This window comes from Ursus arctos, unplaced genomic scaffold (genome assembly GCF_023065955.2).
Source record: "Ursus arctos isolate Adak ecotype North America unplaced genomic scaffold, UrsArc2.0 scaffold_31, whole genome shotgun sequence".
Taxonomy (NCBI): Eukaryota; Metazoa; Chordata; class Mammalia; order Carnivora; family Ursidae; genus Ursus; species Ursus arctos.
In genome coordinates, this window is record NW_026622997.1 from 14659484 (window position 1) to 14677625 (window position 18142).

Below are 18142 nucleotides of genomic sequence, written 5' to 3' on the forward strand. Positions count from 1 at the left end.
AAATACAGAACTCCTATGGAGACTCACAGTCGCTCCTGGAGTTGTGCCGAAAAACCGACATGTGTGCTCCGTGTCATGCATGCATCAAAATAAATCGCTGGGAACCAACTCTTCGCTGTGCTAATCTGCTCCAGTTTTCCCAAGATCCCCCTTTTTAATTAAAGCAGGGAGAGTTCCTTCATGATTTGGTGATGTTACTAAAGCAGGCGCGCTCGCGGCGCAGTGCCCGGCTGACGCGGAACCTGGAGGCCCCGGGGCCACCCCCTAGTCCAGGTTGGCCAGCCCAGGCTTTCCCGAAGCACACAGGGACCTGCTCGCCCCCCGGGGCTTTATATATACATTCTCTTCTGTTTTAGTGAATTGTTTTAAAGAAGAAATTAAAAAGAATGACGCGATGTGATCCTTCGAAATACAGAGTAATTAATTTCTCTGGCTGAGCTTCTCATTTGTCTTCCATAAAAAAGTTTTTGTGTGTCTTTCTCTCTCTTGAATACTGCAAACTCACCAACAGTAGGTCTGGCTCAGAGTTGCTCTAGGAACGACTTCTGGTTCCAACTAGGCCTGTTTCTTGCAAATCTTCAGGCCTCCCGGATCTCCATAGTGTGTCCTTGCAAAGGGGTAAAGGCTGTTGCAAATCCGTGCATTTCTTAACAGGTGGAAGGAAGGCAAGAGGAGAGAGGACCACCTCCTCCCACCCCCATCTGCAGAAAGGCAATTCTCCTTCCAGATGACCGCAGCAAATTCCCCCAAGCCAGGCAGAGTAGGCCAGAGGCCCTCCCAAAAGTTCGGGAAAAGACTGGAGAAGGACGGGGGATTTAGAGCATGAGGGACACCCTCCCCTAGGCACTGCCCTACGCTCCTTTTCCCCCACCCGAACACTAGGCACAGTTCTCCGGCTGAACACAGCCCGCGGTTAGGCACCATACTCCACCCGGAAAACAGTCAACTTCCAGTGCTCGCACCACGCACCCTGAGGGGCGGCCCCGGGGCCTGGGGCAGTGGCTTGAAGTTGCGAGAACGGCTGCCACGAGCATTCACACCTTCCCAGCAAGCAGCCGCAGAGCACGATCTGTAGGGCAAATCCTAGGCCTGAGAGCGTGGGATTTTTACACCCTCAGACGTCGACACTCTGCGCTTAAGGGAACTTCAAGTTTCGCTTTCTTTCAGTTTGTAGGCTGGGGAAGGCATTCAAGGCCCTTCATCTTCTCCACCCTCCACCCCCCTTGCTCACCCGCACCCTGCAGATTTCTGGCTCCACACCCGCCGGGGCTGCTAAACTGTTGTTGTATTCCCGCTGAGGGCGCCTTTGAGGTGCCGATTGCGGCCTGCGGGCTCTGCGCCACCGCCGGCATTCTGGGCGTTGAAGAAAGGCCCAGGCGAGCGCCCCAGTAGACCCTGGAGCCAGTGGAGCCGCGTTTGTGGGAACGTCATTACCACGACAAGTCTCTTCATTGCATGTCAATGCTCCGTCCCCACCAGCACCCCGGGACAGTAGCGCCAGGCCTGGGGATAGAGGTCGGGGGTCCAGGCCTGAAGTGGGGGCATGAAGAGGCCGTTGGAGGGAAAAATGAGTTATCAGTGTGAGACAGAGACACTGAGAGAAACAAAGAGACAGCAAGGGGCCTGAATGACTCTTTTCTCTGGTTGTCACCACGCAGTGGAACCCGAGGGCCCAACAGGCCAAGCCTGAAGGATCCAGCCCCTCCAGGCCCCAAATCCACGTGCCCCACCCAAGAGGCAGGCTTCCCACCACTTGCCAAACTGTGAGCCCGCAGGAGTTAGGCTCAGGGTTCCCTCCTTTCCCCTTTGGGCCATATTCTCACGCGTCTGAACCATAGGCCCTTTGGAGGCGCAGACCCAGGCGGGTCCTGAGCTACCGGTGCCTTCTCAGACCTGAGGAGCTCGGCTGTGAGGTCCACTAGGCTTGTGGAGAAAACTGCAGACACCTCAACCAAAGACCTCCCCCAGTCTACACCCTCCAGAGAAAAGAAGAAAAAAGGTCCCTGAGGCCCACCGGGGCAAGGGAGGTAAAGGTGTGGATTCCCAACATTTGTGTTTGGTGTGGGATCTGCATCCTTAACCCACAAAGGCAGTCTAACTTTGGGGTTGAAACTTCATTTTAGTGAGGTTTAATTGGGAAGAGAGGTATAAAAGAGCTCAGGGTTAATAAAAATAATAAATACAAGGAGAGAAAAACTGCAAGACAATTTCCTTTCCCCAACTCCAAAAAATATAGTAAAGACGGGACTTCTCTCAACTTTATTTCTAATGGCACAAATCTGAAACAAGAAAAAGAACTCGCCTCAGAAAAGGCAGAGCCTCGACTTCTCTCTGGAAGTTCCGGGCATTCAGTTCAAATTGCCCTGCAGGCTTTTAGGCACACAGAATCTCGCCCTAACCAGGCCTCCCTTGGCTGGGGGGTGGGGGGAGGGCCCCGAGGTTCCCATTATGAAATCGGCAACAGAGGAGAAACTGCTACCCTCACCAGCCTGGCCAGAGCTGCCCTGGTTTCCATAGGGGAAATGTCTGGAAGTTAGGAGAGAGCCGGAAGAGCGCTCCTCTGGCCGGGATGGGGTCAGGACTCAAGGAGGGCAGGATCAAAGGGCCCAGCTGGCCTTGTGGTACGCGAGGCCTAGCCTGGCCGAGTCTGGCCCACATCGGTTCCGGCAAATTTTGGACCTGCCTTATCTAACCCACCATTCACCCCTCATCCAGTCACTCCAGTCTATAGCCCAAGCCGCGAAAACTGGCTTCACGACTCGGACCGAGTGAGAGGCTCAACTTTGGGCAAACTCTTTTAAGTATTTCCCCCAAAGAACATTCTCGCGGGCGCGACTCCTCCATCCGGACCCCTTTCCATTCTCCACACCCACTAGGTCCCCCAAACTTGGAGACAGAAAGAGAGACAGGTGCACCAGAACCCCACCTCATGCGTAGCCCTGGGGTCTAGGGCAAGAACGAAGGCGTAAGGAGTAGTGAACCTTCCTTACCACGCACTGCAACCCCCGCCCCGCGCCCTTCCCCCTCCCGAATTAGTCATCCACCCTGGTTTCTACTGGGGAGGGGGCGTGAAAGGCCGCCACGCAAAGCACAAGTGACCCCCGGGGCCACTTGTGGAGCGTGCGCCGGACTTTCCTCAGCTCCGGGCCCGCCGGCAGCGCGTGTTTTTTCTGCCCTTTCTCTCCTGGGAACACTCCTGGGAGCTGCCAGGCGCGCCTCACTTACGACTCTCCTGCCCTGGGCCAAGGCTCTTCCTCTCCGCCTCCCCCCTCCCGGCCCCCTCCCCCGCTCCACCCCCGCCCACTTCAGCCCCAGCCAAGGCAAACCCCCGTACCTGCCAGTCCCCCATTTTGGCAAGTATGGACATCGCGGCTCGGCGCTCCTGGCGACGGGTCCCCGCCGGGCATGGGCTGTAGGGCTCGGCCGGGCCCGCTCCCTGGAATCGCTTAGGCAAATCCTCCTTTTTTACCTGCTCACCAACATCTCACCTGGTCATAAAGAGCTGGGTTGCTACCTGCCGACGCATGCGCGCTAGCCCAGGAATTCACTCCGCCAGCTCTAGTCCCAGCGCCTCGCAGAGCTGACCTGGGAAGTGATGGATTTATAGCCGCGGCAATCTCGCCATCAGCTCCAGCTTTTCCCAACAGCCCCAACCCGCTTTCCCGGTCAGTCCCTGACCGGGGAACAGAGGCAGACTGCCTGCTGGGGTGTGCAGGGCGCGATGCAAGTGTGAGTGGGTGTGTTTTCGCACTCAAGCAATGGGGGCATCTACGAGCTCTTCCCCAGACTCTCCTCCCCCCTCGGAACTTTGGGGCTGGGAGAGTCTCCACCCCGAAGTGGGGAGGATGGTGGGGGGGAGAAGAGAGCAAGGCCGGGAGACTGGGCCCGACCCGGTAGGTCCCGCACACCTGGCTGCATGCGGTAGGGCCGGATCCTGGGGCGGGCCTCCCCACTAGCCGGAGAGGTTCAGGACAGTCCCGGCCCTCGCGGATCGGAGTCTGCAACTCCCAGGGGTTCAGCGTCCAACCCCAGATCAAAGTGTTTCTCAGTAGGTGAAAACGTTCGTGACTCTGTTTCATTTCTGCCTTCTGGCTTAGTCTCCTCCCACCGCAGATAAACACACGCACACACACACACTCTTGCACACGCATACACTTAGATTTCTATTTAAGGTGAGCCCCTCCCCCACTCCTCTATGACTTCCCTGCTCTTTATCTTTTCCAATAATAACTCCTTAAAGGAGAGTGGGGGCGTTGGTGGTTCTGGGATGGGCAACTGAGGTTTGGGCTGGGGTTTGCTTTCCCATGACAGATAAAATCACTCAAGTGATTTCACCGCTGTTTCTAATTAGAAGGGAGATTTAAAGGAAGCCACAGGATTTGGGGCTCCCGAGGAGCTCACCTCCCCGTCAGGAACCACACCTGGTCGGGAGGGAGGCCCGGCTGAGGAGCCTGGCCTCGGGCCGCGCTCCTTCGAGACCCTGCCAGCCCCATTCCGGCCGCCACGAGATCCGAGAACCCAGGGCTTGGGCCTGTAACTCCTGGGAAGGGCCCTGGAACAGGGCCGGTTACCCTCCCTGGGTGGCTGCCGTCGCGGGAACTAAGATGAACAAAGAACCGGCTTCAAATTGACTAGGGACACGTCAGGCAAAATGTGTAAAAGGTCAGCTCCGAAGCCGAGGAGTGAAGACTTGTCCTCATACCCAAACTGCCCCTTTCTAGCCCTGCGCTCCAGCCTCCATACCTGCCCCACTGGCCTTGTACCCTCCCGGAATGCGCAGAGATAGTGTGGCTGGTGACTCTCAAGGAGTCCCCGTGTCGCCTAGGCATTGAAGTCGTCCCTGGGCTGCGGGACTTTCATCCGTGTGCCGATTCTCTTGTGGATTTGAAACTTTCTTGGACCTGCCTTAGAACCTTGCTCAACAAGTTTGGTGTTTGTTTGTGGGTTGGTTTTTTTTTTTCCTTGCGAGAATTTTAAATAATTAAAATTATGGCGTTTTAAACCCGTAGTATCTCCACTTCACTTTCCCGTCTTTTTCCACACTGTCAAAGTCGGTTGGTGAACATCGAATTCTTTAAAGTCACAAGGCAGACGGGGAAGACGCGTCTAGGAGATTCCGGCGGGGGGCGCTGTGCTCTCTTAAAAATGAACACCGTTTCAAGCCTGTGCAGCCTCGCTACTCGCGCGCACCCGTGGCACAAGAGGAGGGGCCTGGGACCCGGCTGGCTGGACATGTGCTAGGGTTGGGGTGGGGCGCGAAAGTGCCGTCTCCAACTTTGGTACCTTTTGAGGGCTGGGGGTGGCAAGGCGTGTGCGGGAAAGAGAAAGCAAAGCTGCTAGGGAGGTTAAGCGCGAAGCCGCGCCGCTGCGCTGGGTTGGATGGAAGTGGACGGGAAGATTTGGAATCGAAGCATCCCAGGCCTTGGGCATGAGGGTTTCTGTTCAGATGATTGGGGTTGGGGCCCGGGTGGGGAGAGGGCAGAGAAGAAGGAATCCCGAAGCAGCCCGGAGCTAATATTTAGCTTTGGAGTACGACCACTCGGGGTCCAGACTGAGCTCAGTCATTTACATTTACAGGCTGAGGGATCTAGGGCAAGTTACTGAGCTTGTTTGAACCTTAATTTTACTCATTTATAAAATGGGTAATTTGTTGTGAGGATTCCCTAGAGGAACGTTCGCAAAGCGCTTAGCACAGCACTAGCCCACGTTGCACTCTCAAGGAAAGCGGCTGAGCCTGGTCAAGGACTGTCTACTCCGCGCCATCCCCCACCCTCAGAGTACCCGAGACTGGTTCAATTCAAGAAGCAGTCAACTCCATTGGGCCTTCTTTGGGCACACTGCAGTCAGACACTGTGGGCAACTGCGCCTCCAACTGCAACTCCCTCCTTAGAACCCTCCTCTTCCCTGGGTGTGGGCCCTCCCCCTTGCTCCCCAGACGCCCGATTCTGGCCTCGGAGCCTTTCCCCCATCTCGATCTCCTCCGGAACTCAGCACTAGCCTGACTCTGCCTCCAGGAGGGAGCCTTGGAGGGCAGGCAGGGGTGATACCTCCCAACTTCACCCCACACCCAAACTTGGGTCAGCCACCCTAGTGACTCAGGTGCACCCAGTACCAGGACAGTCTCAAGGCCACTAACTGCTCTTGGCGACCCACCTCAGCACCTAGCAGTCTCCGGAACGGTGGCCTCAGGCCTCCTGTGAATCAGAGAAAAGTGGGACTTTTTTTTTTTTTTTCTTACTGGGTCAAGGAAAGGGAGATCGGTAGGAGTCCTCCTCCTCTTTCCTAGCGCTGCCTCCAAAAAGAAGTTTCTGCAGCTAACAGGTCCTGGGACTTCTCCACCCAACTGCAAACTTTTCTGTGCGTTGCTCAGTGCAGGCGGCCAGAGCTTTGGGAAGGGGCTGTAAGACTTGGTGTCAGATGGCGCTGACCTCTCAGCTTCAGGTAATGCTCAGCTCAGGCTCTCTTGAGGCCCCCGGTGTCCAGGGATATCCAGGTGGAATCTATTCATATCCTGTAACCCGCTTCCCAGCTTCATGAGCCCCAAAGTTGCAGCGGGAGAAATCTTTCCCTTAGGGTAAAACTGCTCAAACTGCATTCTTCCCCACCCCAGAATTTTCAGGACTTACCTCACCTTTTTGTTCTTTCACTCACCGTCAAGTGTCACTCCCCAGCATCCCCCACCCCACGCCTCCCACTGGAGGCTCCTTAAGGCACTTGGAAATTTAAACTTAAGTCTGAGCAATGGGTTAACTCAGAATTTCATGGCTGTGGTGGCCTCAGCTTGCTTTTCCCTTAGAGGAGTCCAGGATTATTGGGACAGATCTAGTGACGGCTCACTGCACCTGGCCTCTTCCCCTGCAGAAGTTCATCTTTCTGGCCCTTGGGCCCGACAGAGCGTGTCAACTTTGGGTCATTCTTGGGCCCCTCTCAGCAATAAACTGGCCCCCAGGATCAGAGCAGGGAAGGGAGAAGGTTTGACTATTCAGGGGCAAAGTGAGGGGATTTGAGTGGTAACTTGCCACACCAGGACCCTCCAGCAATTCCTTCAGCACACAAAGCCCACTCCACCCTTCAGCTGGATTAGGGCAAAGGAGTAGGGTTACCAGTAACCACAGAAGAAGCCAAACCTCTTACTGAACGTGTCCAGGGAGAGTGCAGAAGGGAGACAGCGGGCCATTGAGCTGTGCTCACCTAGGCGCCTCCAAGGCGCGCACGTTGAACTGGGAGTTCTTGGGGGCAGTGGGTACAGAAGGCCGGAGGGGTGCAAAGACAGGAGGCCTAGAGGCCAAAAACTTAGAGGTGCCCTGGAGGCCAGAGGACCGTGACCCCTCCACGCGAGGCCTGGGTTCCTTCAGGCCCCAGGCGACAGGTGCAGCCGCAGCCTCCGCCGCCCGCTGTGTCAGGGCGGCCGCCGCTCACTGGTGCGGAACCACTATCGGAACGAGTTTGCGCTTCTGTTTACAAAGCAATCCTGCCATCAAAAGAGGAACAAAATCACCACTTACCACACCCTGTCATAAAGTAATCTGCCCCGGAGGGAAACCCTAGAGAAGAACCAAGAGGTGTGTGTGTATGTGTGTGTGTGTGTGCTCGCGCGCGCGCGCGCGTGGGGCGGGGGCGGGGGGAGCCGGGACAGCAAAGGAAAGGGGAATTCTCCCAACTCTTCCAGAGTAAATCTTTTGGACAGGCAGTGCCCCTCCAGGAGGGGAAAACCAGAGGGTAGCCCCAGTGCTGGCGCCAGAGTTTGACAGGGGAGCCAGGCCGAGAACTGGGTAGGGCAGAGTGCCGAATCACTCTCTTCGTTCCTTGGAATCCACTCATTTGCAGCTGTCAGTCTTGATGCCTACTTTTCTAGGGTCTTCAAAGATGCTAGACCCTCACCGCACTCCCCACAGATGGGCAGAGGGGAAAAGGGTGAGTTGTTGGAAACTGCGAGAGGTCCCTCTTGATCTCCTTCCCTATAGGGGCACTGCTGGGCCCACAAGACAGTCTTCAGCAATTCGTAACCAGTGGGGGAGGGCTTTGCTCCATTTAACTCCCATGGTGCCCCACCCCCCATACTTGTTGCTGAAGACGATGTGGTTAGGCTGCTCTGGCAATACTGACCAAATGGTCTGGAAATTGGGGGAGGGGTGCAAAAGTATGGGGAAGTTATAAGCAATCCCTGTGGGTGTCCAGTCCCTTTGGGTTATCTCCATCCTTGGATTGTCTAGAGTGAGATGAGAAATCCTGCAGGCGACCAAACCTATGCCCAACCGAGTACCTCTGGGGGTTTCCTCTGTGGTGTAGGTGTCTCTGCCAGTTGTGTCACCCTTGGAAGGGCAAAGAGAGCAGGCTTTCCCATCCTCACCCCACCTTCCCCATTTCCCTTCTACTGTGAGGACATTTCTAGTCTTGGTAACAGTAATTCATGACTTCATAATATAACCAGAGTTGGGCTTGCATAGGTGATTCTCCAAATCCAAATACCACTCCCCCCTACCCCCACTCTCCTAGTCAAGCATGCAATTTCCCCTGCAACCAACATTAATGTAGCAGGACAGCATCTGGTGAATTTGTATCCAAGTGCCTGTGATTGGGCCTAGATTTGGGACTCTTAGGTTCCATGACGCTTGCAATCACTAACCCAGAGCGATCACTTTGGCTCCTAATGGGATATCCTGAGCTAGGGCAGGCAGCATTACCAATGCAAAATTATCATTTGTATTTTTAAAACCTGGGGGGAATTGTGTCATCCTTTATAATTCCTGTATAGTTGAAAACAGAGAATCAACGTCGTGCTTGCATCACCGTTCAAAACATCTGTAAGGCGAGGGACTTGTCTTTCCCAAGACTGGGGAGCTAGATCCAATGCTGGCAGAATCACCCAGAGCAGGAGGAGAAGGTCCTTGTCCCCTCTCCCCCCCCACAGGTTGTCTTGGGACAATAAACGACTTAGGGCAGTGGTGTCCAACCTTTGCTCGATAGTAGAATCACCTAAAGCATTTGAAGATTCTGATGCCCAAGTGGCACCCCAAAGCAATGGAATCAGGATTTTGGAGGTTAGGTCCCAAGTACACATATTTTTAAAAGCATCCCAGGTGATTGCACCAGGCAGCCAAATTTGAGAACTAATGGCTTAGGGTAGTGGTTCTCAAAGGGTGGTCTAGACAACAGCAAGATGAACGTCTTCTGGGAACTTATTAAAAATGTAAATTCTTAGGCACCACATTAGCTCTGCTGAAAACTCTGAAGGTGAGGCCCAGCGACCAGTATTGGAAACAGCCGTCCCCGCCATGCTAGGGCGCGCTCAAATCTGGGAACCACTCACCCAGGGAACTGTGTGCCTCTGTCAGAGGCGGAGTTTGGGGGCCAACTTTCCAATCCGCAGCTGTTCATCTTTGTATTTGTGAAAAACAGCGACTCCCGGCTTTTACTTGTCCATCCTTTGGGAACACAGGGCGTGTCTCGGTTTTAGGTGCGGAGAGGTGTAAATCTCTCAAGCAACTTGCCCTGCGTTAGAATTAACCAACTTAAGAACAAGTTCGACATCACTGCTGAACAAGAGTCTACAAAACTCAGCGTTTCCCCGCCTCTCTCGGTGGCGTCGGCCGCTTTCGCGGGTTTGTTCAGAACCACACCTGGGTTTGACTTGGGGCCAGATGGGACTTTTGCTCAACCTCTGAGCTCTGGGCTTCTTTCTCTTTCCCAGTCTTTCCTCCTCTACCCTTTCTCTCCCCGTCCCCCACCCCCACCCCCCAACTCCTGGAACCCTACTAGGCACCTCTGTCTCGCTCGCCCAGCCACGTGTCTGGGACTTGTCCTGGGAATCTGAAGTCCTACCGCAACTATCCTCCATTCCCCGACTTCTTCCTGCATTGGGGGAGTGAGGTCTCCCTCCTCTCCATCTTGCCCCCAAACCGGTCGGGTTAAGTTTGCTGATCCGGTGCGCACCCAGTCGCCGCGCCCTCGCGGACACCCCCGGCCCGGTTCCTGGGGCAAGCTTGCCGGATCTGTACCTAAAGGGCGCTAGGTTGGCTGGGTGGAGCGGCTCGGCGCCTTTCCCTGCGGCGGGCGGCCGGCGCTACTGGGTCCGGGTTGCAGCTCGCACCTTGGGGAGCGCACCCTGCCCTCGGGGCTTCCCACACAGCTGCCCCTCGGGCCACGCAATCTAGAGAAGGGTGTGCGCCCTGGTGCCCTGCCGCGCCTCGGCTGGGGCCTGGTCACCATCCGGGCTCCCAGTGTCCTTCCTTAGAGAGGGCCGTATCTGGGCAAACAGGTGAGCGTCGCTCGCAGGCGGTGCGGAGGCTCGCGCGGGGGCCGCTGGCGAGTCGCTCGCCCAGGCTCCCCTGCCGCCCCCTCCCCACTTTGGGCTGCCTAACGGATCTGCTCCGAGGTGGCAGGGGGCCGGGGCCGGGGGTGGCTTGGAGGCCGGACCTGGCGGCGGCAACGGGAGGAGGGGGCGCCGCGCCCAGGGTTGGGCGCTCCCGCCGGGCCGAAGGTCCCCGCTGCGCGCGGGTCTCGGCCGGGAGGGCGCTCTGGCGCCAAAGCCGGGAGGGCCGGGGGGCTCCCTACCATTCAGAATTTAGAGGCTGGTGGAGACAGAGAGTCTCCTAAATTGCTGCAAGTCTCCTGAAAGTCTGGGAAGGAAGCCTCAAAACTTTCCGCATGCAAAGCCGGGGCTTCCGAGGGCTCGGTCCTGGTTCCCTTTGTGCGGGCCCTTAAATGGTCTCCCATTTCCCGCTGCCCGGAGGGGTCCGCGGTCGTGGATGGACTCCGACAAGGCTCCATTTACTTTCAGTTTGTCTTAGTTGCCTAGTGGCAGAACAGGCTGCACTGCGTGCTCTGAGCTTTTCTCCAGGATTTGTCACTTTAATTTAGAAATACGAGGTAAGGCCTTATTTTAAAAAGTGGAGATCGCGAGCTTTGCTCTTCTGCCTTCCTCAAGGAAGCTCCTGCTGATGGGCTCAACAGGACCGGCAGACACCAGATTCCACTGCTTTTTTTCACGCGACCACAGACTTTAAAAGAGCAAACTTCGGTTGCCATTAAAACCTGTCAGACTTCCATGTTTGGATCTCATGCAGTTTCCTAATAATGGAGCCTTCCTGCTTTTCACGTGCTGCCCGAAGGCTTGCACCACAGCGAAGGTGCTCTGTACGAGTGTGTTTATCAGGGATCTCCAAGGAACAGGCCAGCCACCTCTGCATTTCCAATTACATATTCCAAAATCAAAGATGCGTGTGTCTTGCTTCTTGAGTCTAAAGAAAAAAAATATTCTTTTGGAAGTGTTTTTTTTTCCCCCCAAAAATAAAACGATACTTAACATGGCTCTGGAAACTTGGGGGGAGGCATTGTTCCAATGGCATTGTGTTTTTCTGTATTTATTTCTACATGGCAAGTTGCATTGGAAATTTAAGTTGATAATTGAAGAAGGCTGGATCAAGTATATGGGGTTTTAAGAAAATTGACAGGGCACACATCTCTTCATCTGTTTCCAAACTCAGAATGTATTTTTTCTAAATCTTACAGTGTAAATGGTACAACCTTTCTAATTGGATAATTTCAGCCCTTATGTTGTGGATATAAGAATTATACAATTTTCCTTTGAAGTGTGGCGCTGAGAAGAATGAAGAGGAAGTTTTTTCTTGGGAAGCGATTGCAAACAAACACCAGAACCTGACAATTTATACACACAGTTCCCTTTCTGACTTGACCCTCCTCTTTGAGAATTACTATTTAAAATACCAAAGTTATGGGATACTAAGTTAACTGTGGTCTTCAGTTTAAACCTTTTATTTCTCATTTTGAAAAACTTGTTTTCATTTATTTCAGGAACTCTTAAAGGCACAGTCATCTAAGACACTTGTTTGAACAAAAAGTCAGACAATAGCAGTTAACTGATTTTAATTTCCAGTTATCTTAAATTTTTTTTAATTTTAAAACTACAGCTAGAGGAACTTATCAGGTGTGTGAATACAGGATAAAACTAAAAACTGTTTAAATACATATTCTCTCCTTTCATTGTTGGAGCACTCAAGGAACTTTATATAAAATTCAGGTTAAGTAAAACATGTAAAAAAATTCATATCCAGTTTACATGTTCTTACTGTGTTCAGATATTTACACAACACCCCCCACCCCCACCCCAGGATACTGACAAGATTTTTCACATCTTTTCTTTTTTTCTTTTACTGCTGGAAAGAGAAGCTAACAAAGCAAAACTTCTTTCAACAATAGGATTTCCTTGGCCCTGGCAGTTCTGGTGTGTCTCAGTTTGAACACTAGATAGGAACAATCTGACTTGTGATTTTCGACAGCAGCCTGGCTCAAGCCTCCCAAAGACAGGGAATTCAAGATGCTTTCCCCAGTTTTATCCCAAGGGAGAAACAATCCGAATCACAGAATTTGAGAGCCTTAAAAGCTTTCATCGTAATGCCCTTCACCAGGTATGTGATTCTGAGCCCAGTACTGACTGGTACAGGTACTGAGCGCAACACCATTCAGCTTGGTGGTAGCCAAGGGAGTCAGGACTAGGTGTCCAAGCTGGTGGCCTTTCCCTCACCACACCTGTTCCCCACTGAGTTAGTCCATGACACTGAGTCCTAGATGGTGCTCAGGATTAAAGGCCTGATTCAAATACCTTTTTGACTAAATGGTTGTAAACCTAAGTATCGAAACTGCTTTAAAGGAGTTGGGATTAAATATGACCTATGTATCCATTGTTAATCGTAGACGGGGGATGTCCGGGATTGGTAGAAATGACCTCCAAGGCCTTGATTCTGGTGGTGCTAGAGGGATGGCTCTTGGATCTAACGTTGAGGTTTGATGGGTGACTGTTTCCCACAAATGAGCTCAACCTCTACCGAAAGCTACAGGAAAACCAGAAAATGTAAAAAACTTTGGATCCGACTATGCCTGCGGTTACCTCTCTCATCCTTGTGTCTTGAACATTGTCTAGACACATGCTTGATATTTTTATAGCACACAATTCTAGTATTAGAACCCCACTTTTAGTAATAAGTGATGGCAGGAAAGCAGGACTAATCCCTCCGGAGTCACTAGCTGGGAATTATTAGAGAGCGACAAGAAACAAAAAAAATAGAAAGAACACATTATATGAGTAGGAAAGTGAAAAACAGAAGTACCTACCAAAAGAGAATGTTTGATTCATCAGTAATCATAACAATGAAAATGGGTTAAGATAACAGCTGAAGGAGAACTTCACCAGTAAGTTCAACCAATGAGGTCCTATGACATAAAATTTCATTACCTTTTTAAAGGAAGGTATGGCTCAATATTAACCAACATTCTGAAGAAGACACATTCCATTTATAAGAAGTGCTTTTGATCATCTCTTAGTGGTGGCACATTTGGAAGCAAAATTGAATCATGGTGACTACCACTTTCTCTGGAATCCCCAGTACTACTATGGTGAAGAATGTACATCAGAAGCCATCTCAATACCCTCAAATAAACAAACCAACCCCCTCCCCAAAAATCTCTTTTTCCAAACAGTGTCCAAATATAGATATGGCCTCTGCAAGTTAGATCCGGAAGTTTTTCCTAAACATTTGCTGCCCCCATGTGTTCCTTTAGAAAACTGAGTGTTAATGCAAAATCCTGTTTATTTAGCACCTTCCAGACAGCCTTCAACCCAGATACACAGAACTATGGTCAGAGAAATGCTGAAATCATTGTAAGAAGAAGCACCAAAGACAGGGCTGGAGAAAGTGGAGAAAAGATCTTACTTTTGCCACAGTCTCCTGATGTAATCTCTAGTAATTACATAACTTCTCTATGCTTCTGCTTTTTAAAATATTAACATGGGTGGCAGGTTGGCGGGATGGTGTGCGATGGGGGCCAGATTTTCTCTAAGGTCCCGTCTAGCCTCGTATTTGGTCATTCTCATTGAGGATAATAAAACAGAAGTAGGAAAACCTAGTTATTCCATTTCTGGCTGAGTAGTCGACTTGGAGGTGTGCCCAAAACTTATGAATGAATTTCCTGTTTCATCACTGGAATCCATTACCTTGGTCCTCTGTCATCTTGACAAACCTGCTTCTCAATGTCTGGGTAGCTCTGAGCCTAAGGAGACAAGAAAGAATTTATTTTCTTTAATGACCAACAATTATGCAGCAGACCGCTTGTGACTTGAAAACTGAAAAAACATCTTCACTGTTTATAATATGTATTAGTAGCACGTGGTTCTACAGTTCCAGCTAGTTCTTAAAACTTCTATGCAACTCCATGGTCAACTTAACAAGACTATTCTCTCCTTACTTCCTTGATAACAGAACCCTGATTTTATGTGGTTATCAGGCAACCATGGGTTTCAAGAAAGGCTGGGTCACTTCCTTACCCAAGGGGATGAATCTTGGTTCATCTAAGAGTTAGACTACTCACTGATTCTCACTGCCTTCCTTGTTTTAATCCAGAAGTTTTTGTTTTATTATTATTATTGAGGTGTAATTGACATACATTCATTTCAGGTGTATGACATGATGATTTGATATTTGTATATATTGTGTATATTGTGGAGTGATGACTGCTATAAGCCTTCATCACCATGCATAGTTACAATTTTTTTTCTTGTGATGACAACTTTTAAGTCGTACTCTCTTAGCAATTTTCAAATATGCAATATGGTATTAACTAATGAGAGTTGCCATGCTATACATCGTATCATCATGACTTATTTCTTTTATAAGTGGAATTTTTGGCTTTTGACCCCTTCACCTGTTTCCCCAACCCCCATCCCCACTCTGGCAACCACCAATCTTTTCTCTATATCTAGGAGCCCCATTTTTTGTTTTTCTCTGATTTCACATATAAGTGGGATTCTGTGGTGTTTGTCTTTCTCTGATTTATTTCACTTAGCATAATGTTCTCAAGGTCCATCCATGTTGTCACAAATGGCAAGGTTGCCTCCTTTTTACCGCTGAATAATATTCCTGTGTGTGGGTGTATACATATACACATACCACAGGTTTTTTTATCCATTCATCAATTGATGAACACTAAGTTGTTTCCATATCTTGGCTATTGTAAAAAATACTATAATGAACATAGGGGTTCATATATCTTTTGGAGCTAACGTCATTTTTCTTTTTTCTTTTAAAGATTTTATTTATTTATTTGACATAGATAGCCAGTGGGAGAGGGAACACAAGCAGGGGGAGTGGGAGATGAAGAAGCAGGCTCCCAGCAGAGGAGCCTGATGTGGGGCTCGATCCCAGAACGCTGGGATCACGCCCTGAGCCAAAGGCAGACGCTTAACGACTGCGCCACCCAGGCGCCCCTAACGTCATTTTTCTTTGGACACTCAGAAGTAAAATTGCTGGATCCTCTGGTAGTTCTAATTTTAATTTTTTGAGGAATCTCCATACTGTTTTCCATGATGGCTGTGCCAAGTTACATTGCCACAAACAGTGCACAAGGGTTCCCTTTTCTCCACATCCTTGCCAACACTTGTTTTTTCCTGTCTTTTTGATACTAGCCATTCTAACAGGTGTGATCACTGCTCACAGCTAATTAGAATTTTCTGAGAAGTTCTATAAAAATACTAATGCTCAGACACCCCCCCCCCCCATTCCCAGACCAGAGATTCTGGTTACTTGGTCTAGAGCTTGACTATTTTTGAAAACTCTCCAAGTGATGCTAGTGTGCAACCTGGATAGAGAATCACCTATTTAACTCAGTGATGATCATTCCACTCCCTTCTCTGGCAATTAGTTTAGGAATGAACACATGATGCAATTTTCAGCCTTATAAGAGGAAATCTGATTGGGGTGGGACATCTGGGATAGTTTTCCTCACTCTTAGAAGGGAACAGAAGATGAGGTTATGTCTTTAATTTCTCTTCTAGGTTTTGGTTGTTACCATCTGAGGATAGAAGGAATGTGATGCCTGGAGCTGCTGCAGCCACTTTGTGACCATGAAGGGAAGCTCCCATATATAAGGAACAGCTGAGTGGAAAGACGGAAATAATTTCAGTCTTTGATGATCTTGTTAAGCTGTAACTGTCCTACCTCAAGACTTAATAAAAAAAAGAATTAAAAATTTAAAAAATTAAAAATTAAATAAGTGTGCCTGCTTTTTTTAGAAGTATCAGTGTACCAGGATGATACAGTTCCAAGTAAATTAAATGTCTTCTATTCACATACGTATATGACTTAATACGTATGTGACTTAATACGTATGTGACTTAATACATATGTGACTTAATACGTATGTGACTTAATACATATGTGAGTTAATACGTATGTGACTTAATACATATGTGACTTAATACGTATGTGAATAGAAGACATTTAATTTACTTGGAACTGTAATCATCCTGGTACACTGATACTTCTAAAAAAAGCAGGCACACTTATTTAATTTTTAAATTTTTTAATTCTTTTTTTATTATGTTAGTCACTATACAGTGCACCATTAGTTTTTGATGTAGTGTTCCACGATTCATTGTTGTGTATAACACCCAGTGCTCATTACGACTTGAGGCAAACTTATTTTAAATGAGGTTCCTTGAACCACGTTCAAGGAAATCCTGGGATCCCATGGAATTCTGCTAGTATTCTATAGGGATGTTTTATAAGTAGGATTCTGTAATGGGTATGTATGTCTTTACATAGTAAAATGTGTGAAGATATAATTTCAGAATGTTATTCCTCTCCTGTCTTCAAACTAAAGCAGTCCATTCATTTGCAAATATAAAACAAAGACTGGGGCACAGATAACCGACACGTAGAAAATTTCTTATTTACCTGGATAAGATTAAACCTAAAGATAAAGACATTTTTCTTACAATTCATACAAAATCCCTAGGGGCACCTGGGTGGCTCAGTCATTAAGCGTCTGCCTTCGGCTCAGGGCGTGATCCCGGCGTTCTGGGATCGAGCCCCACATCAGGCTCCTCCGCTGGAAGCCTGCTTTTTCCTCTCCCACTCCCCCTGCTTGTGTTCCCTCTCTCGCTGACTGTCTCTATCTCTGCCAAATGAATAAATAAAATCTTAAAAAAAAAATCCCTAACCCGTCATAATGTGTAACAATTGTAATTTACTACTACTATCTTCCGAGTAATTATTAGTGGTATAAACTTCATTACCACTTACCTTGAATATGAAAATCATTAAAATGTTACCATCATTTCAAGGTTTGCCAATTGTTTCCTTTTTTTTTTTTTTAAGATTTATTTATTTATTTTCGAGAAAGAGAGAAAGCAAGAGTGGGGGGGTTGGCAGAGAAAGAGGGAGAGGGAGACTTTCAAGCAGACTCCCCGCTGAGCCCCAACCCAGCGCTCGATCTCACGACCCTGAGATCTTGATGTGAGCTGAAATCAAGAGTTAGATGTTCAACCGTCTGAGCCCCCCAGGCGCCCCAAGGTTTGCCGATTGTTTCTTAACAATTGCGTAGCTTTAGTGACTGAAGTGTTTGAAAACTCCTGTCCTCGAATCTGTTTTTCTTTGAAAGAATCTGGCCGCCTTCTTTTACTTTCGGCTTTTGTTCTCATTTTCATCATTAATGTACACATCACCACTTGATGTACTGTGAAGCCCTTTAACTTTTCTGTGTGTCTTCTTTGCACACATGAAACATTAATGCCATAGCTGTGCGTCTGATACACAGGATTCTAAGTCATACTCAGATTTATGACCCCTCCTTTGAATATCATATATTAGTGCTAGAATATTCATGTGCTGGCATGCTATGCCTGACAAAACAATGTGATAAGTGATTGCACCCTCAGTTGCTTGGAGGAACTTGATTCTGGTCTCGCATTCTTGTGTTTCCTGAGCGTTACCCGCATATTAGTAAAGCACGTGTCTTGCTATGTGAATTATATGCACGTGTAACCTGACTTCAGCAAGTGCGTATGTCTAAGAGAGGTATTGCTTTTAGTCTGACCACCATCTATTACAATGCGAAATTAAAAAAATCCAAAGCCCCAAAGGCATTAAATATAACATTTCAGGTTAAACTTCGGCAGATTTTCAAACATTCTCTCCATTACCAGATGGCTTAATACATAACTGAATAGAAAACAGACGTAGGGTGTAGGAAATATTTATGTGTTCTTATCTAAATAATGATTCTATTATTCCACTTCCTCCTCTGTACCAAGAAACCAATGAAATGTATAGATGCTATTACCAATTGT